This window comes from Cyprinus carpio, chromosome A15, assembly GCF_018340385.1.
Source record: "Cyprinus carpio isolate SPL01 chromosome A15, ASM1834038v1, whole genome shotgun sequence".
NCBI classification, from domain to species: domain Eukaryota; kingdom Metazoa; phylum Chordata; class Actinopteri; order Cypriniformes; family Cyprinidae; genus Cyprinus; species Cyprinus carpio.
In genome coordinates this window covers 6,833,858-6,858,390 of record NC_056586.1, presented here as the reverse complement: position 1 = coordinate 6,858,390, position 24,533 = coordinate 6,833,858, and the positions used below count along the sequence as shown (strand labels likewise).

The 24,533-nt window shown below is 39.2% G+C and overlaps 1 pseudogene; it reads right to left on the bottom strand.

Annotated features, from left to right (window-relative positions):
- Nucleotides 1-138: 138 nt before the first annotated feature.
- On the bottom strand, nt 139-21,840 carry LOC109091184 (annotated as a pseudogene).
- Nucleotides 21,841-24,533: the final 2,693 nt, after the last annotated feature.

Below are 24,533 nucleotides of genomic sequence, written 5' to 3'. Positions count from 1 at the left end.
TAACATATTTTGGAAGAAAACCGTGAGGCTTGTGACTTAGTCTTGCAAATAAAACACAAATAAAGACTTTATTCTCCAAAATGGCGCTACACTGATGTGGAGAGCCACAGAGGAGACAAATTATTGAATTAAGTTTTTTTCGTGTTCAAAAAGTATTCTCGTCACTTCACAACATTATAGTTGAACCACTGATGGCAGATGGACTATTCTGATGATACTTTTCATACTTTTTCTGGACCTTTACAGTGTAACTTACTTGGCAATATATAGGACAGTCACTAGCCTCCCGGTTTTCTTCCAAAATATGTTAAATTGTGTTCCGAAGACGAACATAGCTTTTATGGGTTTGGAACGACATGGGGGTAAGTGATTAATGACAAAATTTTCATTTTGGGGTGGAGTATCCCTTTAATATGAAACCTAAATAATGAGATTGGACATTTTAGAGAAATGCTTAATAAATGAACTAAACCCATTAGGTTTTAGTTTTAGACTAAAACCTTATGATATTTAGTCAACTAAAACTAAAAACAATTCAGATGACAAAAATATGACTAAAACTAAATGAAATTTTAGTCAAAAGATTATGACTGAAACTAAATCTAAATTTGCTGTCAAAATTAACTGGTTTGAAGAGAAAAAATCTGTGGACTGCACAATTTTCTGTGAAATCCATCAATTTAAATCTGCAGACTGGCGGCAAATAGTTTGCTACAGACTGTAGGCTAAATCGGACCAAAAGTTGAGTAGTGTATTCCAGCCTCAAGCTGAGCTGGTGCATCAGCAGCATCAAACAGCATCACATAGTAGATGAAGACACAGTGGTTAGTTTTGAATTAGTGCAATTAATGTAAATGAAACAATGATTAACACAGGTAACATTAATCTTTCTTTTGTTATTTCCCCCTTGTTTTGTTTTGCCCTTTCGCTACATTCAAACCTTCAATCTTAAAATATAAAAATTTATTATACATTTTTACTATATGTCTGCATTTGGCACACTTGACAGACTTACACTGAATACAAGGTATACATTTTATCAGTTCATGTATTATACCTAAGCATTGAACCAGGGGTGGTCTACTACTTGATCTACAGGATACAGGAGTGTTTACAGAGAAAAAATAAAATAAAAATCCTGCAAAGCATGTGTATACATTGAATAATTGTTAACAAAAAAAAAAAAAAAAACTGACAGGATATCATACTTTTCATGGTGTTTTATATTATGCTTTGTCTGCTTTATTTAATGAAATGATTGATAGAATTTCTAAATTGAGATCAGTTATAGTATATCCAGTGGCCAATTTCTATAGCCCTGATGCTTAATTTAGGCATATCCCCGATTTTATTATAAAGATGTGTCAGCGTCTGTTGTTTATTAATTCTTGAGCTTGCGTGAGGCGTTCCAGCCGCTTCTTTAGGTCAGCTCTCCTGCGCCCTTGCTCTGAGTCTTCTTTCAGCAGTTTGGCCACATCTGCCCCGTTCCTCATTTCCAGCATTTGATGTCGCAATGTCTTAGCTGCATTCTTTAGCATGAAGAGGATTAGCAGCATGGGCACATAGTCTGTCAGGCGTTGATAGATGATCTATAAGGAGACAGGACATTAATTAAAATAACATTCACTTAAAAAATAAAGTTATTTGAGCCACCTTTTGGTTGCCCCTTTGGTGAACCTCTAGTGCCAATGCACTGGCAACATGCGGCCTGTCTGATCTTTCTTCACTACAAAGGACCTTTGTAAAATGAAAAGGTTTCATGGATGTTAAAGGTTCTTGAACATGATACCAACAACAACATTTAATTAACTATAAGTAAGCGATTTGTACGTGCATTCCCCTAAATCACTGACTCTGTTTATCTGAGCATCCCAACCAGCCTATACAGCAACACTGACCAACCATCATTTTGGGGCAGGACTATCTTGTGGTTGACCAATGCCAGATGGATTGTTTGCAATTTTATTAGGTGACACTAGTGGCATGGAAATACCCACTTTACCTTTAAATTCCCTTTAGATATTACAGTGTGTACGTAACAGTATTGTAAGATAAATTATGCATGCAAATTAACATTTTTTATAGTATGTAAATGAATGATTATGACTGTCACTATCAATAAATAAATACATTTCATAGCACGAGCTGTCACCCACCTCATAATAAAGAGCCAGTTTTTCTGGTACTAGATTTCTAGTATCCAACAATGCACAGCCTTTGGAATTTAAAACCATGTCATCTTCATGGAGGTTCTCATAGCGCTCTAGCCCAGTCATCTGATGGATGTCAGATTCCTCAAGTTTCTTTTGCAATACCTTGTCCTGGGTGAAAACCAGATGCTCCATAGCAATAAACTCCTTGATTCTTTTCTCCACTTTAGCCTGTTGTTTTAACTGAATCTCTTCAATCTTTTTCTGAGGAGTACAACATAATATATCAAAGATAATAATAATAATTTTAATAATGATAATAATAATGTAAAAGTTTTACTTACAGAGACATTTAATTGCAGTAATGGGTACTGAACAAAACATAAATTACATACTTCCCTGAACTTATTTTGAACAATCTCTGAAAATGGGAAGACAGAAAAAAGGACAAGTAACGAATATATATTTATCTGATCATTTACAATTAGAAAATGACAAATGGTTGTCTTTAGAAATTATAAAAAAGACCTCATTGTTTTATGTGTGCTGTAGACTGTTTTGAACTGTAAAACAATCTGCACCATACAAAAGAGTGGGCCTACAGTATTTTTGAGTTACTCTGAAGTGTTTAAAAAATCTTTATTTCCAAACATTTTTAACTGTACATTTAGAAAAATATACACTGTACCTTGTACATCTTTCAGTCTTTGCATAGCTGGCTCTTGAAGGGCTACCACATGGTCTTGGATGACATATTCAAATTTGCTGAACTCACTAAATGTTAGCAATTCTCTGCCACGATGCATCTCATTATACTTTTCTATCATTTCTGTCATTTTTGCATTGACTAAATGTGTGATAAAGATAAGAGAAAGTCAGGGTTCAGTTCTAAAAAGGAACCTATGGTTTTAACATATCTCGACTTACATGATACTTCTGTGTCTTTCAAGTGGCTGTCCCATTTCTTGAACACGGGACGTAGAAGTGCATGAATATTTCTGTCTTTTGAATGTCCTGTTCTACTCAGCTCATCGATTTGATCGTTGAACTTTATTATTATCTATATAAGAAATCAATCACAATTAATCAGCCAATCAATTAACATTGAATAAAAATATATAAATAAAATGCAATAAAATTATTTAAGGATAGATAGTTATAATTTGCTTTATTCTCAGAGCTCTTACCTCACTGAGAAAAGGTCCCATCTTTTCTTCTTCCAGAGGTGGACCCTGATCATACTTTTTAAGCTCTTCTCGCACACCAAGTATTCTAGCGTTAATCTGCTCAGTTAAGTGTGGTAGTGATTTCTGTGTCAATAAGAAAATATATTTGGATGAATCAGCTGGCTAATTGCACCATATATATCCATAATACATCACACACTCCAATGAGTAACAACAGAGTGACACTTGGTTGATGCTAAAGACGTAGATCGAAGACTTACATTTTTAGTAGTATTTATAGATTTGTTTATTTACTTAAAAAAAAATAGAAGTCAAAATTTAGTGCTTGCCTTGATATGATCAACCAGTTCTTTGGTCAATTTCTTTGTCAGGCATAGAGTAGATGCTTTATTTTCATTCAGTAAAGAGCTGTCAAAAAAGATAAACACTAAAAATATATATTTACTTATTTGAAACAAACTATTAATCATTATGAAAAGTAATTTAAGTCATTAATTAATTACCTGAAATATCGGTGGTTTCTAAAGAATTCCATTTCCATGTCTATGGCTTCACCAAGAGGAATTTTGTTATTGATGTCACTCTGACCACGACATCGGACAATAATGTATCCCTTACTGAGAGGAACAACTCTGCCCTGGACAATGTTCAAAACATCAATCTCAGCTCCTTTGTCAATGAGATCTGGTTTTGTGAGAATTGCTAACCCATGCATAAAAAAAAAATAAAAATGGTTAGAATAGCAAGAATCATAAAGGGACAACATTTTTTTTTATAGAAATACAGTAAGTTTTCAAACCAAGAGTTCTGTATCCATCAGGGTCTGCATGTTGTGCCATTCTTAGTGCTTCTGTTGTTGTTATGTCAACATTGCAGGGCACAACAACTAAAATGATGGTTTCACTTTTGGAAATGTATTTCTGTATCAAGTTTTTGATCTAAAAAAGATGACATATTTACTGATTAGGAGGAGAGAATCTTCAGGTCAATATGAAAAAACACTGAACCAATTGTACTTCCATAATATCCACAATAAAATGTTGTGCAGGAAAAATAATGGGGACAAGTAGGTATTATATCAGTATGGGGCCAGATGACCCAGAATTAAGACACTAAATAAATATACTCAATTCTGTGTTTATGTTGACTTTAAATTACACCAGTCAGCTACAAATAGACTACCTTAAATATTAAAAACAAGTGTTCATCTCAGATCTTCTTTGATTTGAAATTGAATGTGATGTATCAAAAAGGAAATATGTCAAAATATGTATTTTTTCAAAGCTGCAGTTTAACACATAATAGTCGGACTAGGGCTGTCACAATATCAGATTTTTCACTTCATGATTATTGTGGCCACAAAAATTCACGATAATGATATATCATGAAATATATATCTTAAAAAAAATAAATAAAATACATACAAAAATAAACCATGCTATCAGTGAAATTCATCTTGATTTATTTTTTTCCTCCTTTTGACCAATGAAACATGCCATTGCATAAAAATAACAATTACACAAAACAGAAGAGACTAAAATGCTAAAAAAAAGAGTTACTTATTGTAGTGATTCTCAGAGCCTCATTTGTTTCACTGACTGACACACCATGACAGATGATCGGACCAAACTAAAAGTAAGCGGCGCCCCTTCTCCACGTTTTTGTTTGCTGTGGTCTGAAAGCCTTTTTTTTTTTCGTTTTCCCTCCATGGCTATGGAAACCGCTGCACGTTTCGCAGCCCTAGCCCACAGAGATCTCCCATTTGTGGAGAATGCTTGGGAGTTCTGCAGGCTCGCAGTGTGTAGGCCGTTGGATAATGCGATGCTGAAATTGCTGTTCTGGATAGGGGCCAACTACCATCACCCCGTGGACTTCCCAGACACCACTGGACTGAGCTGGACGGAAGGGATCCTCTGGTATCTTGAAAGCATCCTTCCCAGATCCAGAACCAGCAAGTCCGCCAGCCGTTCCTTAGTCAAGTGGGGGTTGTGGGGGCTGGGGTCGCGGCCTCGGAGGCTGCTCTGCCATGGCCCCCTGATTTCCCTACTCCGCCATGGCCTCCTGGACAACCTGCTCTGCCATGGCTCCCCAAGCTGCCTATTCCGCCATGGCCTCCTAGTCTGCCTGATCCGCCAAGGGTTCCGGAACGGGTACCACCCTGGAGGCCTGCCGTCTCGAGTAGGCCTGTCCTGGTGTTTCTCGTCATACCCTCGCTTGTCTTGTATTTAAGCCCCAGTCTGTTCAGTATTTGGTTGTCCAGTCACAGTTATCTTTTGTGTGTGTAGTCTCCATGTATCCTCATTTTTTTATTAAAAGTTCCTTATTGCAATGATTCTCAGAGCCTCCTGCGTTTCCCTGCTGACACACCGTGACAGCAAAAGCACTGACAGAACCCATCTAACGGTGTTGTTGAGTCCTCCAAATGCAAATTTTGCATGCAACAATCAGGCAGCAATTCACAGCATTTTGATCCAAAGGCATACAGGCACCGTCAGATTGACAGTACTGTAGACCAGTGATTTTGGGGGATCCACTGGGGGCAGCAATCACGTGTGCTCATTGGCACCCCCTCCTGCTGGTGGCGCCCTAGGCGACCACCTAGCTTACCTATGCCTAGAAACAGGCCTGGAGTCGCGAGACATAAAGGGGTGGTTCTTTACGATTTCACTTTTTTAATGTTAGTTAGTGTGTGATGTTGCTGTTTGAGCATAAACAATATCTGCAAAGTTACAAAGCATCTCGGTTACGTATGTAACCACGGTTCCCTGAATAGGGAACGAGATGCTGCGGTGATGTCACCGTATGGGAACACCTTTCGGTGTGATGAATGTCTGAAGCCCTATACCATCCCGCCAATTTTATTGGCCAAATAGCGCTTGGCACCGCCTTACGCATGCGTACGCATCATATACCCGGGTGCCGCGCGCTATTTCGCTCAGATTTCATGAACTGAAGAAATGCTATCAAGGTACGGAACGGCCGGGACCGCAGCATCTCGTTCCCTATTCAGGGAACCGTGGTTACATACGTAACCGAGATGTTCCCTTTCATAGGTCACTTCGATGCTGCGGTGACGTCACCGTATGGGAACCCTATACCATAACGCCTGATGTACCTGATAGTTGGGATCCAAGGAAAGTATCTGCTCAAGCGGATAGAACCCGGGAGCCAGGAGCCATCCTCACATCCAGACTGTAAAACTTGACAAAAGTGCTCGGAGAGGACCATCCTGCCACAGCACAGACATCATATATAGAAGATCCACTGAGAAATGATTTCAATGAAACCACTGCTCTCGTGGAATGAGCTCCAATTTCTAAGGGTGAAGCGAGTCCGCGCGCCTCATAGGCTAAAGATATAGTCTCCACCAACCAATGGGACATGCGCTGCTTTGTGACAGCACAGCCTCTATTTTGTGTCCTAACAGACAACTGCTGGTCGGACTCACGCCATGGAGCTGTTCGATCAACATAAGTCTTCAGCACTCTGACAGGGAAAAGACTCAGATCTCCTAGCCCCGCCTCAGCAGGGAGTAAAGCCTCCAAGACCACTTGTAAAAGTGAAAGGGGTTCGAGGCGACCTTAGGGACATAATTAGGTCTCGGTTGCAGCAGTACTTCCACAAACCCTGGTGAAAATTCCATGCACGTGGGCCAAACAGAAGAGCCTGCAAATCCCCAACTCTCATGAGGGAGGATAAAGCCACAAGAAGAACTGTCTTTTAAAGTAGGATTATTTATTTATTTATTTTTCAAGGGCTCAAACGGATGTTCTGATAGACCTTGCAACACAATGAATAAATTCCATGAAGGAACTCATGCAGGGTGGGAAAGGCCTTAGCCGTCACAAACCCTGTATAAGCAACAGACCAGCGGATGATGGCCGACTGAAGTACCATCTAAATATACGTGGTTAGCTGAAATGGCTGCCACGTAAACTTCAAGAGGGGCTGGTGTTATTTCATCAGAAAAACAGTCTTGAAGAAACTCCAGTACTGAAGCCACGGGGCAGTAAACTGGATCTAAATTATGAATTCCACATCAGGCAGTAAACAGTTTCCATTTGAAAGCATAAAGCGTCTCGTAGAAACTGCCCTAGAATTTATTATAGTCTTGGTGGTTCCAACTGAAAAACCGTGACATATTAACTCACTCCGCTCAGAGCCCACGCCAACAGCTTCCATAGATCTGGCCTTGGGTGCCAAGTCATCCCTCGTGCTTGCGATAGTAAGTCCTGTCTGAGGGGAATCTCCACGGAGAGCCCGCTACAGATTGACCTGTTCCGCAAACCACGGGTGTGTGGCTCCACACTGTCCATTTGGGGGTGCAACCTCCATTCCCCTTGCTCCAGGCTCTGTCCGGAGAACAAATCCGTTCCGAAGTTCAAGTGCCCGGGGACATGAACCACTCGGATCGACAGAAATCTGTTCTGAGACCAAAGAAGAATTATCCTCGCCACCCTGCACAGGGGGTGAGAGCGTAATCCTCCTTGCTGATTTAGATACGACACAACCGCCATGTTGTCTGACCTGAGTAGTACATGACGGCCGATCAGCAGATTTAAGAAAATACTGGAGAGCTATAAAAACTGCCAGCAATTCCAACCTGTTTATATGCCAGTTGCGTTGTGTCGCCGTCCATGCTCCGTGAGCTGGGCGTCCTTGACAAACAGTTCCCCAACTGGTCAAAGACACGTCCGTCGTGCCAGTCTTGCGGGAAGCACGAATCCCCAGCTGAACTCCAGTTTGAAGGAATTTAGCTGACATCCATGTTTTTATCGACATAACACACCTCCGTGTCACCGAAAACCGTACAATGCAAAAAAAAACAACGGGGTGAAATGTTTTGGCTTTTCATCCACCACTGAAAATGGGCGCATGTGAAGCAAGCCTAGACGGATTACAGAGGATGCTGCTATCATAGACCCAAAGTCTGAGGCACAAACTCACCGTCACTGCGCGACCTGCTATGAAATGGCGCAGGCATGACGTGAGAGACTGAACTGGGTTAGAGGGAATAAAACACACTTCTGGAAATTTGTGCATAAGCCAGGCTGTTTAGATGATTCAGCACAAGATCCCAATGGGAGTGTGCTTGAGTCTGCGATTGTGCTAACACCAGCCAATCATCCAGGTAATTCAATACACGAATGCCCTGGAGCCACAATAGGGCCAGAACTGCGTCCATGCATTTCAAAAATACTCGATGAGCCAAGGCTAAGCCGAAGGGAAGAACACGGTATTGATACGCTTTGCCCTCTAAAGCGAATCTGAGGAACTTCCTGTGTCTCCTGATGATCTGAATATGAAAATATGCATCCTTCAGATCGATCGTGACAAACCAACTCTTTGGTTGAATCTGAGACAGAATAGACTTTACCGTTAACATCTTGATTTCTTTGCTCATCCTGAGTGCAAGATTCAAACAGCGTAAATTGCCATTTTATTTTATTTATTTTTTTTTTACACAAAAATAGCGGCTGTAAAACCTGACTCCATCTGAGAGGGGTGTACTTTATAGCCCCTATTCCCCAGACAGAGACGCTCCTGCCGCAGCACCACGATTTTCTTTGGTCGCTGCATTTCGTTGTGTATAATCCTGAAGCGTATCCACGGCAGGATTAAATCCAACAAAATTAACATCAGGCCACGCCGCTAGCATGCTTACGGCAGCTGTGTGGGCCGTCATAAACGGGCCGTCTTGATCAGCCTCTTGTGCCGTCCCTCAAACTCTGAAGGCTAGATGTGTGCAGAGCGTCTGAGGGGGCGCTCAAGTGATAGCTCGATCCAATGATGCTCGAGGTGCCTTTGCTGCGAGACAGTCAATGTTAGAGCGTGGGGTCTGTAGTGAGAGGGTTGGATGTGCATTAGCAGTCCAACAGCGCTCTCCAGTGGAGGGCACAGTCCCTGACGAACAGGAATGGAAGCGCATGCGTCAAGTCGCTGCGTTTCGTTGTGTATAATCCTGAAGCGTATCCACGGCAGGATTTAATCCAACAAGATAAACATTGGGCCCCGCTGCTAGCGAGAACGCGGCAGCTGTGTGAGCCGTCATAAACAGGCTGTCTTTGCCAGCCTCTTGTGCCATCCCTCAAACTCTGAAGGCTGGATTGTGCAGAGTGTCTGAGGGGGGCGCTCAAGTGATAGCTCAATCCAATGATGCTCGAGGTGCCTTTGCTGTGAGACAGTCAATGTTAGAGCATGGGGACTGCAGTGAGAGGGTTGGATGTGCATTAGCAGTCCAACAGCGCTCTCTGGTGGAGGGCACAGTCCCTGACGAACAGGCTAAGGGAAGCGCATGCGTCAAAGTCGCTGTGTTTTGTTGTGTATAATCCTGAAGCGTATCTACGGCAGGATTTAATCCAACAAGATAAACATTGGGCCCCGCTGCTAGCGAGAACGCGGCAGCTGTGTCAGCCGTCATAAACAGGCTGTCTTTGTCAGCCTCTTGTGCCATCCCTCAAACTCTGAAGGCTGGATTGTGCAGAGTGTCTGAGGGGGCGCTCAAGTGATAGCTCAATCCAATGATGCTCGAGGTGCCTTTGCTGCGAGACAGTCAATGTTAGAGCGTGGGGACTGCAGTGAGAGGGTTGGATGTGCATTAGCATTCCAACAGCGCTCTCTAGAGGAGGGAACAGTCCCTGATGAACAGCAGAAGTATCAGGAACTGCTGTAAGGGGATTGAGGACGAGAGGCTTTTGCCGTCCAACTCAGGGTTTTCTGTAATGTCGGCGAGATTAGCCAAGGTGGCGCTCGACCGTTAACATCCCCATCATAGAACGGTTCACTGCTCGGGCAGTATGTTTGGTAGCACTAAGCGCCAAATCTGTTGCCCCCCGCAGCTTTTTCACAGCCTCGGTTGTGATATCTTTCTCGTTAGAACCGCCATCAAGTGGAGTAAATTTGCCGAGATTAGACGCGACTCGACACGCCTTCGAGAGGGGGCGAGACTTTAGGCCGCGGCCGAGTTCGGCGCGATACGTTCGGCAAGAGAGTTCGTCCACCGGCGGCATCGCTGTATAACCACGGTCCGCCATGTCAGCAATGATGGCGAAACCCGCTGTGTTCGTTTTGGTGGCTGGTGCTGATTAAGGCTGCTTTCAGGACCTCGTATTGTTTTGGTTGAGTTAAGTGGGGTAGGGTATCGGGTGGGGGGGGTGGTTTATCCACCACGCGGGTAACCACATTCAACAGCTCACTGAGAAAGGGGATGCGCGTTTCTCCTGTCCGCTCGGATGGAGAGAACCGCATGTGCCGGCCAGAGCGTACTCTGAGTCCGAAGCCGCGGTGGACAAACATAGTTTGTAAAGCAAATCTGCTGATTTAACACACTCGAGTGGGGGAGAGCGAGCGAAGTGGAAAACTCCAGCGCATCACTGTCCTCATAATCCAAGCCGCACACATCACCCCAAACCACCGCCTCGTGCGGCGCCTCGGCGACCGCAGAAGCGTAACGGCAGGGGTTAGACGCGGGGCGACCTAGAGAAAATACACTTCCGAGCGCAGAACTGTAGCCGCAGGCTATCACAGAGAGAACATGTAGAGAGGCTGCTAAACGAACCTCTCGTGAGTGCCTCCCCGTGATAAACCCGGTATACGGCTCTTACCTTACGTTGACTCATCGCGTCCGCGAAGAGGAGTTGAACACTGCTCGAAGAAAAAAAACCCGCTGAGAACGCGAGATGGTTTCCTTAGGGCACAGATGATTCTCTTTCCTGAAGGAAATGAAATCTGAGCGAAATAGCGCGCGGCACCCGGGTATACGATGCGTACGCATGCGTAAGGCGGTGCCAAGTGCTATTTGGCCAATAAAATTGGCGGAATGGTATAGGGCTTCAGACATTCATCACACCGAAAGGTGTTCCCATACGGTGACGTCACCGCAGCATCGAAGTGACCTATGAAAGGGAACTGAAAGTTCAATGCAAACGGAGATATCGACTTTTAAAATTCTGTCAGTTTAATGCCTACAAAAACAGTTGGTAGGGATGGCAACCAGTTACTTCCCGGGTTTGTGATGTAACAAACCCTGATAAACCGTGCCCTTGGGAAAAGGCAGCAAAGGAGCCAATGCCATGCTGCGCTGCTTAAGAGAAGAGGGAGAGAAAACTAGATGTGCAAGTAAAATTCTATTCACATATGAATGCGATTCTGTCTTCTAACGATTCTAATGTATTCACAAGTTTCAAAATCAATGTTCTAAATGTTCTAAAGCAGTGGTTCTCAATCCTGTCCCTCTCTTCCCCCGCTCTTCACATGCTCTGGATCTCTCTCTCTCTCGCATTCATCTCATCTCCAGCAATGAACTGTTATAATTATACACTTATTTTCACATGAGAAGCGTTAAACATGGATGTGCGTGCAGTTGTCATACTGTATTAAAGCTTTAATTTAGGATAAAACCATGTATTAAAAGCTAACATAAGTAGTAGAATTTACAAATAACAGTGTATCTAAAAGTATGAGACAACAACAAACAAAAAAACATAGGCCTACCATTAAAAGCTATGCTAGCACAGGTTCTGCACGATCCTCTTCAATAATATCCTCTGCTTCTCAATCGGGCTCAAGCTGATAAGCGATATTAACGACACCATTGCTTACAATACAACCGGAGCACATGCCGCTGAGGTGAGGGGCAGGACATTTAGACACGCACTAGGGGCGGTTTAGCCAATCACAACACACTGGGCTAGCTAACCTATCAGAGCCCATCACCTATTTCTGAGGGAGGGGCTTCATAAAAGAAGGAGATGATCAGCCCGTTTCTCAGAGAAGGGACAGAGCGGTTTGGAATATAGGTAAATTATGTGAAAAATAATGCGTTTTTTAAAAAAAACAAAAAAAAACAAAGCATTAACACGTTAGACTGCACCCCATAAACACAATAAAGCCTAGGAAAAAAACACTGAACAACCCCTTTAAAAAAATGGGTCGCCAGAGTGATTTAAGGAAAATGTAGAGACCTATGTATGTAACAAAGTTCAAGACGCACAGGAGGAGACGGGAACCGGTAAACTTAATTTTAATAACAAAATAAACAAACAACAAGACGAAAGTAAGTGGCAGCTGCCTCATGGTAGATTCCAGTGCATATTTGTGTTCGCTCTCTTGAGAGCTTTGTTTCTATTTACAACATGTTTTTGCAGTGTTGAGCAGTGTAGCCAATCACAGACCGATCTGCAAACTCACGATTCCACTCAATATAACAAATAAAGGGTAGACACAATGTAAATATAAGATTCATTGTGTTGTTTGTGGAGCTTCATTGATTATAACAGAACTTTGTGAGAATGCGATCAACTAAAATTAGTTTTTTAGTGATTAAAGGGTGCACTATTTGCGTGCTTTCTTCTATATCTATATATTGTATTTAAAATCTGAATAAAAGTTGTTTTTCATGACGCAGCGTTTCGGGAGTGAAATCCATATATAAATGGGGATTCTCTCTCAAAATCACAGTGATTGACAGTGATAATCAAGTAACACTTTACAATAAGGTTCATTAGTTAACAGTAGTTACCTGTATTAGTTAACATGAACTAAGCATGATACTTCTAAAGCATTTATTGATCTTAGTTAATTTTAATTTCAACATTTACTAATACATTATTAAATTAATAAATTTATTAATGCACTGTGAACTAATATGAACAAACAATGAATAACTGTATTTTCATTAACTAAGGTTAACAAAGATTAATTAATACTGTAACAAATGTATTGTTCATTGTTAGTTCATGTTAGTTAATACATTAACTAATGTTAACAAATTACACATTGTAAAGTGTTACAGATAATCATAAAAATTGAAGGGACAATACATATAAGGGGTTGGCAATTAAAAAAAAGAGAGGGGGGGGTGGTTGATCTTAAAAAAGTTTGAAATGCTAGGTACATATATATTTCTGAAATAAACACCTAATATTTTCCATAGAGAATCTATGTTTACACAGATGTAAGCCTTGTCTATACGTAGTCACTGCCCCAGTCCGGTTTGTGTAAAGTCATTTTTTAGTCTGGTTGTTTGATGAGAGAGAGATGAAATGTAGTTAAAATAAACACTTTAACTATAGCAGCAAAGGATTATTATTCTGTTGAATGGAACTAAAGAAAACATGATAATGGCACCATTTGATCTTTGCTTGACCAATCAGCGGAACAGGGCGTTTCATTACCACCCACACGTGGAAACCGAATATTTAAGTTGTTTATCCATTTTCTGCCCCTGAACATATATATATATATATATATATATATATATATATATATATAAAAAAATGAAAAAGGTGCCATTTTCTCATGTTTCTGTTGTGGTTTTAGTGGTTGGTGGTTTTGTCTCGAGATCTCGAGATAAAAAAATAAACCTCGAGATAAAAAATAAATAATAATGTGGTAAAATCTGGAACAGAAGACTTATGTACAGATTTGTGCATTATTTACTGTACAGTTGTATAAATAAAAATATGCATATGTATTTACATAATACTTGAAAGACAGGCAATTGCTGAAAATGGAAAAATGAGTTACAGAAAACAGGTAATAATTTCTGTGTTAGCTGTTTAAGATGGAGATGGCATGGGGGGAAATGTTTATGCTGAGATGTTCTAGTGGGCAGAGATCTGTAGCATCTGCCTGAGGGGAGAACTGCAAACAGGTTGTGGCCTGGGTGAGAAGGGTCTGTGATGATGTTACCTGCCCGTTTCTGTACTCTGGAATTGTACAAGTCCTGAAGGTTGGGCAGGTGCACACCAATTATCCCTTCAGCTGTCCTGACACTATGTTGCAGTCTTCTTATATCTGATTTGCTGGCTGACCCAAACCAGACAGTTATAGAAGAGCACAGAACCGACTCAGTAACAGCTGAGTAAAACTGTATCATTTGTGCCTGTGGCAGATTGAACTTTTTGAGTGGGGGGATGCAGTCCACTATCACCTCCAGGTCCACTATCACCTCCAGGTCCACTATCACCTCCAGGCTCCAGTTTGTTATGACTGCACCAGACCGCCAGATGCACAACTTCTTGTCTGTAAGCAGACTCGTCACCATCCTGGATGAGGCAGATGACTTTAATGTTGTCCGCAAACTTCAGGAGTTTGACAACAGTGTCTTTAGAGGTGCAGTCATTTGTGTAAAGGGAGGAGAGCAGTGGGGAGAGCACACATCCCCAGAGGAGCTCCAGTGCTGATGGTGCGGGTGCTGGATGTGAGTTTTCCCAGCCTCACTAGCTGCTGCCTGTCTGTCAGGGAGATGATGATCCACTGACAGATGGAGGTGAGTACAGAGAGCTGTGTCAATTTATTCAGAAGTGCAAACTGCAGGGGGTCCAGCAAGGGTCCAGTGATATCCTTCAAGTAGGCCAACACCAGTCTCTCATATAACTTCATGACCACAGATGTTAAAGCAACAGGTCTGTAGTCATTTAGCCCTGTTTGTCTTTCCTTATCTTCTGGTTCCTGAAGACTTTGCATACATCACCTTCACAGATGTTAAGTACAGGCTGAGAAGCAGTAGGGGGGAGGGAGGTTGTCAATGGCTGTGTTGTGAGACGGTCAGAGCGGGTGTGGGGTGTGAGACCAGACATTTCAAACCTGCAGTAGAATTTGTTATGGTCTTCAGCCAGATGTTGATTGGCCTCAGTGCTGGAGGATGGTGTCTTGTAGCTGGTGATGGCTTTCAGGCTCTTCCACGCTAATGCAGGGTTTTTTTTTCAGATTTTCAGAGTAGCTTCTCTTAGATACTATTATCTACCTATTCAGTGTGTATTTAGCTTGTTTGTACAAGGCTATGTTCCCACTCCTGCAGATGCCCTCTTTGGCCTGGTGAAGCTGTTTGAGTTTACATTTACATTTAATCATTTAGCAAAGCGACTTACAAGTGAGAACAATAGAAGCAATCAGACCAGCGAGAGAAGAGACTTAAGTGTGAGAACAATAGAAGCAATCAGACCAGCGCTAGCACAGAACACGTAGCAAGGTTTTGTTTTTTTTCAAGAATAGAATAGAATAGAAAAGAAAAGGTAAGTGCTAGTATTAGTTGGTCAAGTGCTGGAGAAAAAGATGTGTCTTTAGATGTTTTTTGAAGATGAGTAAAGACTCAGCTGTTCGAATTGAGATTGGGACACAGTCCAGGAAAAGGTCTGTGAGAGTGATTCTGAACCTCTTTGGGATGGCGCCACAAGGCGCCGTTCACTTGCAGAACGCAAGCTTCTGGAGGGCACATAAGTTTAAACTAGTGAGTTTAGGTATATTGGTGCCACGCCAGTGCCGCATCAGTATCTTGAATTTGATGCGAGCAGCTACTGGTGGCCAGTGTAACCTGATGAGGATTAAGGAGTAATGTGAGCTTTTTTTGGCTCATTGAAGACAACTCTCGCTGCTGCATTCTGGATCGGTTTTTGCAGAGTCTTGATAGAACATGCACGTTTTAGTTTTGCACTGAACCAAGGTTTGTCGTTGTTAAATGTTAAATAAGTCCTGGGGCCAGTTTCAATAAGGAGGTTCAACCAACTCTGAGTTAAAACTTGAACTCTGAGTTGACTTACTCTGAGATAGGAAACTCAGAATTTTCGGTTTCAGAACAGCTGAATTGAGTTTAGCGTATGTACAACGACTATGAAAAGCCATGATCAATGGAGCTCCAATATTAAGATTCACCATGGCAACAGCTCCCCCAAAAAGACGTCTGCATACTTCAGTCAATATAAGTTTAATTCTTATCACTGTTATAATATCACAGGTGAAAACTGGCAGAACGGCAGGTTATTGAACTAATAGGCTATTCATTTTCATGGTTTCCCATAGGCAAAAATAAATAAATAAATAAAACAATAGGCCTAATAATAATAATTTAACTGCATTTTTCTTATTTTACAAATAATCTGCCAATAGGGTAAGAAAAATACGATAGATTTACTTTCTGTAAAAAGTCACTACTTTCTTAGTGATCCTAGGCTAAATGCAAATAGATGCTATTTACACAGTGAAAATAGTGATGTATTCTATTTACCATGTAAAAGCAGTTCTTTTCAATAAGAGTAAATAATAATTAGATGCTATTTATACTTTATTATGGCGGACACATACTATTTGCACCTCAGTATTGTTGTACATTAAAAGGATGCAATAACAGAGTGTAAATAATTATATTTATTAAAATTATAAAAAAAAAATTATCATAATTAATCATTGGTTAGGAACTTTACTTCCACTTTTAGAACATTTTCTTCATTTTTGTTGAAAAAAAATTCCAATGTGATATGTGATGGGAAACGTGAGAACGTGGTCAATCGCATCACAAGCTAGTTCTCTGCGCCCAACGTGTTACTGCCTACACCACTGAAACTGTGACACTGGAAGGCGGAGCTACTGTAAATTTGCACTTAATAGACACTCCGAATAATCTTGTTTTCCATTTGCATTAAGATTTTTATTACCACACTGGCAGCTAATTTTACTTAAGTAAAATGCACTTTACTTAGATCCCCAGGAACAAGACTAAATATCTTATATCATTTTCTTATATAGAAAATCCATGTTGATTTGCAAATTTTTAGATATTTGTACTTGGAAAAAAATAAATAAAAATTCTTAGTAAGAAAAGCATCTTTGCAGCGTGCATGAATGAATGAAGTATTTAAACATCGCTTGCAATTTAAAAAGGGGGAGGAGACCGAAAGAAACTCTGGTTTTACCAAGTTTATTAAATTCACCAAGAATGAAAATTAAAGAGTCCGGATAATGCTGCTCTGTGTGTGTGATCTGATCAGCCAGCTGTTCTAGCGCCACGCTCACACACGCGTCAGAAGGAATGTACGCACTCACCAGAATAAATGAGGAAAACCGCTGCTGTGAATAAAAAGGCTTACAGTTAATAAAGAGAGCTTCCAAATTTGTGCAGCACGTCTCCTTTAAAAAACCATCACATCTGTACACTAGACTTCATTGATATGAAAACATAATCCACCACCTCTCGTTTTCCCTGACGTCAATATTAAATCAAATATTTGTAATATAATATGTCAATATAAAAAAAAAAGAAAAAAAAGGAATGAACGCAACTGAACACGGACCATGTTTCATCATATAAAACATTTATTTCTGCATTTTACTCGGAATTTACTAGGAATTTACTGGAACGTCATTAGTTTTATTACTCTTATGAGTCTTGCTTGTGGACTTTCTGTGCAAAGCAACCCTCCGGTGTTGAGTATGAATGAAACTTATTACATGTGAGAGATTAGTGCTCAATAATGGTACTGGTGCTGGATTATTATGCATCTTATAGTCCTTTGTGTACTGTTCATTTTTAAATATCGCCAATACTTGTATATTGCGGCATCCCTAATTAATATGATAAGGATTTTTCATTATTTAAATAGCATAATTATATCACATATCGAATAACATCGAAATATCGCATATCGCTAATTGGGACTTAAGGAGATAGCTACAGATCACGCAGAGAAGACTTTTTACAAAAGTTGCTTTGAGGAAACACCACATACACTCACCTGATCTCCAATATCATCAGGCTGATCTTGCACAGGTACACGGGTTATGCCAGGTAGATCGATCAGAGTGAGGTCACAAACATCAGGAGATGAAATTTCCAAAGTAACAAGTTCATCACTGATTCCAACCGTATTTCCAGCAAGATCATTTTGAGCTGTTGGATGCACATACAAGTTTTCAACAGACATACACGGGAGTATAGTTTTAATATCATTTAAATACTAAATTGTTGAATTTATTTTAATTTAATTTTTTGTTTTTACTGACCTTTTCTAACTAGGTTATCCACCATTAATGGGTCATAAAAGGTCTCTTTGTGACCACAGTAAGAAATAGTCCCTGACCATGGTCCTTTTTTGACCTTCCGCAGTTTCAGCTCAAGAGGACAGCGAGTGACGATACCTAGAAAAACATGACAGTATGAGGTTTTTCTCTGTACAAATGTGGCGTATTACACACAACTTACACAGAGAATGATACTTTTACTAGAACAACACAAAAACAAAGACCCCTTAAAATAAATGTATTGTACAGTAGTGTAATAATCAAAATATGTTTTACAAGTGGGAAAAAACAAACAGGATGGGTTCCATCATCTATGATCTATTGAATATGATTAGACTAGGTGGTGTTTCTTCTCATCGTGGCTAAGTAGCAGCAGGCATGCAGGCCGAAGCACACTGGAACCGCGCTCAAAGAACACTAAAAGTGATGACTAAAAACATGACTAAAAGCAAAAGCTAAAAAGCATAAGCTAAAAGCCAAATTTAATGGTGTCCTGAGTATTTAAACTGGCCTTTCGGCCACACCTCAAATGTTGTCTTGACCAATTAGATATCGTCTTTGCTCGGGGTGTTGCGATGTTTGTCCTACCCATTCATAAATCATATGCTATCTTATCAATCAGGTGGTCCGAATTTTCCCACTCTTGCAGGGTATAATTTTGGACATGATTCTGATAAGAATATGATACAAGTGGCAAATAACCGATGGTCAGAAATGTTTTAAGCAAGAAGATTCGAACACACACATACTAAACATGAATATGAATTCTTAAGCTATTCAATAGTTATTAAAAAGACATACACAATAAGTGATTAGAAACATGACAGTCAAATGTGTGTTTCATATTTATGATATGGAGTTAAGCAATGGACTGATATTCCTTTATAAGTCTTTTTATGAGTTCATTTTGGTGCATCTACATCTGTAAAAGACAGTTTTTGTGCCATTCTCTGACATAAGGACGTTCTGGGTAGACCAGGGGTTAAAAGGTCCCCTTAAAGGAATTTCAGTCTGGTTCTTGTCTTGTAGGTGGGGGAAGTAAATCCATGTGATCATGATTTCCATCTTGGGTTTATATGTCATGGTTAGGCTGTGCATCTCTTTGACCATCAATCTGGATTACTTGCCCCAAATTTGACAATCTCTTCTCCGACCTGAAATTGTCAATAATTGTTCTAATGGTGTTAATTTTGAAAGTTGTTCTGTGAAAGAATTGGTTGGTTATCTTGCTTCAGACTGTGGTGCTAGGAGTTGATTTACAACATCCTGTTGCCTTTCTGTGGAATTCGACTCATGTTTCAACCATGCTCCCGATTGAATCTTTAATTTGTCTGGTTCGGGTCTGATACGCTACAGGGGGGCGAGGAGGCTGAAACCTTTGCACCCTCACCTGGTACCCTCTTGGGATCTCCCCTCTTGTGAATATGTAAATGGAATATAATTTAGATAAATTTTACTCATAATAAATTCAAGGGTTGTCAATAATTGTGGTCAATGTGTACTTAAGAAAAAACATATATTTCCTAATCATAAATAACTGCTGCTGCTTTTCTGTGAAATTTTTAAAGTTCTTAAAAAAAAAAAAAAAAAAAGTATCTGCTAAATAAACAAATGTAAATGTTTATTTTTCATTTTTCAGTATTACTAAATGTCAGCTTTTGGCAACAATATTAATAAATGATCAGATAACGGTTATGGGGTCATTGTATATAAGCAATATCACACTTGTACCTGTGTGATCAATCTAAATCAGCATGGCTGTGAGTCAGCCATAGGGTTATGGTTAATGCCGTAGGTAATCATAGCTATGCGATAATAATAATAATAAAGCGATGGGTAAGAGTGTGATATTGCATTTATACAACAATTCAACAGTTTGTAATTAAATAAACTCCTGAGTGAAAAGAAAAAAAAAAACATTCTGTCTGCAGAAATACTTTCTTCTGCCACAGATTTAAATCTCAATTTGGTAGTTTAATAGATAAGCCCAAACCTCCGTTACTAATCAGAAAATGCTGTTTTAGAACTAGTAATGAAGGAACATTGAGTTGCTTCATTGAAAGCTTATTGTATGTACTGTATTAAAAGCTTACTGTATTAGAGTATAATGAGAGAGAAGGACTGTGTGAATGTGATTACCTGCATCTGATACAGCATTCATTCTTCATCTCAATCTCTCATATTCACAATAAAACATTAGTTGGAATGTCTGCTGATGAAAGTTATATCTTTGTCGTACTGTCCTTTCATCTGTTAAGGGTGATTTCCAATGACAGCGCTGTTTTAGTTGGCTGTGTTTTACAAGGGCTCTGTACGCAAAAGCTTAGGCTGCTGAATTGTAAAAGTTTCTAAGCAATTCAGTCAAAAGTGCAAAGGTAGCAGTCTGATACAACATTAAAGTTATATAAAAATATGAAGTTATGAAACTTTTCCCTCAGCCAAAACTGTTTGCTCTGGAACAAATATTATAGTAATGAGACAAAAAAATATGAATTTATGAAACTTTTCCCTCAGCCAAAACTGTTTGCTCTGGAACAAATATTATAGTAATGATCCCAAATAACTGGCCAAGGTGAGGCTGCCCTCAGGGGATCAAGAGGACTGAATGGACACCCTGGAGCTCACATCTAAAATATTGAGGCAAATTTTCAAAATAAGTCTAAAAAACTAAATTCTTGCCTAAAGAAACCTCTTAAAACTAAATACTGTGACACAAAACAGTATTATTTATAAAATTATAGAGGATTTGGGCATCCGCCATTACACTCGCTGTGAAGCTGCAAGTGGAGTGATACAAATATTGGGTGAATATCTGATGGGTGGAAAGACCTCTCAAATCAATCAGATTCGAGGACCGGAAAGAAATGTTGTGCACATATTTCTCTCGCTCTCTCTCTGTCTCTCTCTCTCTTTCAAATAGGGGACCAAAAATGTTGCACCATGGCAATAAATAGCTTTTGTAACTCTCATTTTGTCACAAGGTGCTAAAATAAGATAACATGTTCAAAGGGTTTACCACTTCCTCGAGGTAAAGCCACCCCAGAGAGTGCCTCCAAAACAGAGCTCTTTCCAGAACTCTGATCTCTCTACCACTGCAATGGAAGGTAGGATCCATATCCTTTTCAATGCCGATCAACCTCAGAGAGTCAATCAACTCAATCAAAGGCTGAACAGACTCAGTCAAATGATTGTGGAATGCTCCATGAGTTTGTGACTCTGAAAATGATCTAATAATTAAATTATCAAAAGAGAGAAACAAACAGAGACATTTTTAGATTTAGATTATTAATTACTGTAGATTTAGATACATATTCAACAGTGAATGTACAAGAATCACAAGAGAATTGTCATATTTTTTCTGAGCTGTCATGTTACAAACCAACAAATTTCACCACCACAGTACTTTTTTTTTTTTTTTAATCGTGCTAATTTCAAAGCTGGTATTTTATTTATCACAAATACACTCACTTAATTTGCCAAAACACACACACATGCACAAAAACATGACTGAATACTGTACCTCTCTTCATCCTGACTATACATTGTTGGCCTGAAAATGAATTAAGAAATTCTAAACTGAGATTACTTGGAATTTACTTTGTTAAATGAATTAATTAGGAGGAATTGTTGCAATAAGCTGTGTTAAAGCAACAATTTTAATGCTGCACTCTCACTTACCTCGATTAGTAATATTTAATGAAAAGAAAAGAAACTGCGGTCTCCTTATTTTATGCTTGAGTTATGTGAAGAAACTTCAACATTTTAAAGGTATTTATAGTGTAGGGTGTGTTTCATAATATGTTAATGGTTGCACTCCAATAAAACTTAAGTTCCTTGTTTGTAAAGAACATGAGAAGACTCATCCTGATGGACTCGACATGGAGACGAGGTAGAATCCAAATGTGGGAGGTTTGTTATCTCTCAGCAAGCAAATACAATATATTAGGCATAGACATAGTTGATAAGGTAGGCAGGGTAAAGAGAGATAAGTAATCAGCCCAACCAGGCCACAAGAGCAAAAACAGTAATCCAAAAGACAGCAATCAAATAAGGCAAACACAATTATCATAACAAGAAAACAATAAACAGGCAATGAAAAAAAAAAGAAAAAAAAAACACTCAAAGCAGTAAAAGACTGGCAATTCTTTGCAAAGTAGCAGTGGAAATGTATGGCTATAAATACTGATGCAAGGCAAGAAGTAACAAACAAAGCAACAGTTCATGTTAGCATTCAGGCGAGGGCTTCCTCTGGCTGCTCGATGAATGGATACCAGCCTCATTCATCACACTCATATAATTTGACTGAATTATCATTTATCTGGAGACAGGTTTAATCAGAACTGATTCATAGATAGATAAAATTATTGGTTTACTTTGTTTCACCTGACATGACCCTTATCAAGGCAATTATGCATGTCAGTAAACCAATAAAGATAAATAGAATTTAGTTTTTAATTTGCTTTCATTTTAATTCCTTATAATTAATAATAACAATAATAATAATAATAATTTTGCACTTACACTTATGGCATTTTAACCCCTCCAAACCCCCCACCCCCATGTCTAACATCTCTACCTTAGATAACTGTAAAACTCCTTGGACATCATTATCATATAATAATAAGCCATTATGTAACCCTTTGAAATATTTTATCTAGGGTTATAGCTCAAAAAGGAAATTTATTATAATAGCATCATAAATTATTGCTGTAGCATCAATTAGCTGATGGCTTATATTTGTTCAGTGTGCAAAAATCTCTCATTAATTACTCAATAATCTATCCTTATAATGAAATATTTGTGTTGACTATACATACATTTCCTAAATTATGATTTATATATTCAAAAACTATTCGAACATGCACTTATGATTACAAAACAAGCTGTGAAAACTTAGGACAACATCCCATGGTTTCTCAAAAGCACCCTGTTACATATTCAGTTCATTCCATTTCTTTGTAAACACTCAAAAAATATTGATACGGAGGAGTTATTTGACAGTTTATATTTTATACAATGAATGTCTCATCTACCCCAAATGCCTTTGTAGTCTTTCAAAAAATCTTTTTTACTCTTACTGTAGGTCAAACAGTAGAAACTGATGACTGTTGAAAATGTTGAAAGCAGTGTTGTTTTGGATAAAAGCATCTGTCAAATGCATAAATGTTCCTGGACTCAGCCAAGTATATCACAAAATCATATATTTCACCATGTTTCATTTCTCTTGTAAAAGCAATACGTTTTGGAGCTGGTCTTCCCAAGTCTACCTGAAGTGTTTAAATCTCTTTAACTTTAAATAGAAAATCTCATGTTTTACAAAGTGTACTTTCCATTATATAATTTGTTTTATTTTTAAATAAATTAACAACATTGTTTTTCAATAATTTAATTAGGGAAGAAAGCACAAGGAACAACCAAACAAGGAATTGACAAAAGGGTAATGGGAAACAAAAAAGGGGGAAAAGGGAGCACAATGAAGGCTTATTGTTTATTCAAAATAAAGACCTGTGTCACCTTATCAACCTTATCTGGCCTGTATGTTAGCTGAACTGACGAAAACCATGTTAAGGACGTCAATGAAATTCCCCTTTCTAACTACTAGTCTAGACATTCTAATTTGTCCTTTATTATTATCAGACATCTGCTTATGGTACACTCAAAGTTTGGATCAGTTTATTAAAAATGTTTATGCTTCATTTACATAGCCTTCCTTATATGGTATAAGCCCATATATGGGTTCATTTGAAAGCTTGGAGTATCTTCTTTACAAAGAATACCATAAATTTGGGTCTTAGGATTCATAAAGCAGTAAAATTTCCACCTAACAATTGCAAATAATTTTTCCGAAGAATGTGTATTTATATATTTTTCAAAAAACAGTCAAGTCATATATCACCAAAAAGCTCTCATTCTCAGGAATTATTTCATTGTGTGACAATCACAGATTGAATAATCGTCAATAGAATCGCGTTGTGAAATTTCTCACCTCTGAGCTAATTTTTATTCATACTTGTAGCACTGCTTCAGTCATCCGCAAACAGTCACAAATATCTGTATACTCTATATTATCTTTTAGATTAGGATCTCTTCTTTCAAACAAGACCATTTTCAAGTTTCTGCGTACTTCCATCGGTGAAATATATAGAGTTTTGTCCAGATGCGCACTGGAAAAAATAGACGCACTTTCTGGGAGTTTGGGAGTTGTATTTTTGGACTGTTTTACAGGCTAGGATCGCTCGTGGAAAGGCTACCACATCTGCGGCTCGGAGAATATCAATCTATAATAATCATATAACAAGTTATTGATGATGAAGAACGTTCAGCGGCGTCGTGGAGAGGAATGAACGCACGTCTGGTGAAGCTCTATGAGCGTGTTTGCTACGTTTTTTATCTTTGAATT